The sequence below is a fragment of the Frankliniella occidentalis genome, unplaced genomic scaffold (genome assembly GCF_000697945.3).
Source record: "Frankliniella occidentalis isolate FOCC.00 unplaced genomic scaffold, Focc_3.1 Scaffold477, whole genome shotgun sequence".
NCBI classification, from domain to species: Eukaryota; Metazoa; Arthropoda; class Insecta; order Thysanoptera; family Thripidae; genus Frankliniella; species Frankliniella occidentalis.
The window spans coordinates 65,530-67,956 of NW_026267595.1; positions in this window are offsets into that span (position 1 = coordinate 65,530).

The window sequence follows — 2,427 nt, forward strand, 5'->3', positions numbered from 1 at the left end:
GGGCGCTACCCCGCAGCCCTGGCGCTCGGCGGGTGCCTCGCCTAAATCTCGTCATGAAATCAAGACGAAATACCTTCGAGATGTCCACCTAAATTATGGAATATGCTTGACTCAGTCACAGGACAGATGTATGTGGATTCGTTGATACATTCCGTGTGTAGGGCGTACAAACAGGCATCAACTGTCGATGAATCCAACGACTTCTCTAGTAACTGGTAAAAGTTTTCTAGGTATATAGGCGATCTTGAGCCACGTAAGCCATCACAGCCCGCCGAATGTCACCTTTAGATGCATTATCTAGAACGTCTCTTGTATCTTGGTCAAGCATATTCCATAATTTAGGTCTTTGGCAGCCAGTTTCAGGAAGATAAAATTTATAGTGCGAGGACAAAATCCGCTCTGGATAAGTTTTAAGAACGCCTACTGGATTCTCGTGTAATGTATCGGTGATTTGTTGTGGGGCTGTCACTTTTTCAGTCTCAATGGGAATTGTATCCTTTCCAGATCCAAGGTGGTCGGCTACCGACGATAAAATGAACGGCTTGATGACTTTGGCCCACCCTAAATTTAAGAGGTGGTGTCTGCTTCTTATCGACCCTTTTCCAGTACTCTTCAGGACTCCCGAGAACTTCAGTCAGAGTACGGCCTTTCCCCTGTAATTTCTTTTTGGATAGGGAGAGGCTTTTTCTTTGTTTTGCACTTCATTGTGAAATTAAAGAAGGTATTATTTTCATTTCTTTCTCAGCATTGCCTTCATTTTTACCTTGAAGACGAGGACTTATTTTGTTCAAAGTATGACCCAATTAATAAGAATATTTCGTTCTTTTACAATCCCATTTTTCTGTTGCTGTTTCGTCGACATCAAGCTCAAGATCATTAGGAGGTGCTGATTCTCTTGACGTTTGATCAACCACCATTTTCTTTTCTGGTGGATCTTCTATGTCATCATCCTGCTCCTCAAAGGTAAAGCCATCCGTTCTGATCCTTAAACTTATTGCCTTTTCTACTGCAAAGGTGTGTTTTTTGCTAAGCCCAACAAATCTTTTTAAGGTTTTCCTTGGATTGCAAATGTATCTGATTTTTTTTTCAGATTGAAGTATCCTTCAACAGGCGCATTAGTCGCGCATTAGTCGCAGTGAATTTTTCTTTTCCACACAGAATGCCATCAAGTAGTCCACTCCACATCGTAATTAAAGCAGCATAGTGGTTCTTGAAAAATATCAATTCAATAAACTCAGGACAATAAAAAGGATTCTTACTGTGATTGGTCAGTACTGTACTCTGTAGTGGTGACTCAGCAAGTTTTTTTTCCATTGCTATGACAATTTTCCTGAAATAGACGTGAAATGGCGTCGAATCCATTGGTTTTTTTGGCTGCAAACGAGTTTTCGTCCAAGCCATCATCTACGCTGTAATGCTTTGGGTCGTCATAATTTGACTTAATCTTCTCTTCTTCTAGTCCCAATTTTTGGAAAGCTTCAACAACACCAAAATATTGTACTTTACTGTACAAGATTGTAATTAAATGTTTAAAGATGTTTTCAAAAGTGTTCAGGTTTTGGCTATCCATGAGCTTCACCGTGACTTCCACTATGACTGTCTTCACTTTACCACCAATAAATGTGAATTCAAATTATCGCACACCATTTTCACCCAGTGGTTTCTGCAGAGCCGCAATATTACATGAGCAGCCATATCTTGATGAGTGAATTTTTTAATGCAAAATTTGAAGGCCACCATTAGGTTCTTATCAAGATTTGTATGATTCCAGCGAACCATAATGGCGTGGATCATGGCAAAGCTACAATCTGTAACGATGCGCCCGACACAGGGCCATGCCAAGCGCAAATCAGCTTCGCAGAACTGTCTAAAGAGCCCAAGAATACTGCCAATGGAATCGGCGTCGTGCTTGCAGCTAAGGAGCTCAAAAAAATGTAGGCAGTAACCATTAATGTTTACAATACAGCTGCAGAGGTAAATTGTGTCTCCGCAGTATGCGTTGGATCGAACTAATTTACCTGTCGCATCTATATGGCAAGTAATAATTCTCTTATTAGTAAAATGTTTAAATGCTGTTTTTACAACTCTTCCAGACATGAGGTGAGCCATGAATGGATCCGAGACTCGCTGTATGAAACGGTTTTGTGGCTCTTCAATCAGTTCTTCACGTCGACTTAGCATTAAGTCAATGACATCGTCAGAGTTTAAATCTTTTTCAGACAATTTCTTATGTCTTAGTTGTCTATGCTGTGCATCACTATGTAACGTTTTTTAACTCTTTTCGTCAAAATTGTAGACGTCTATTTTGTCAATCTGGCTCGCGCGCACAACTCTGGAGTTTGCCCCGTAGACACGAGAAAGGGATGTAAAGGTGAAGCACCGCGACAACAACCCACCCTTCTGCTTAGAAAACGTTTTTTGGGGGTA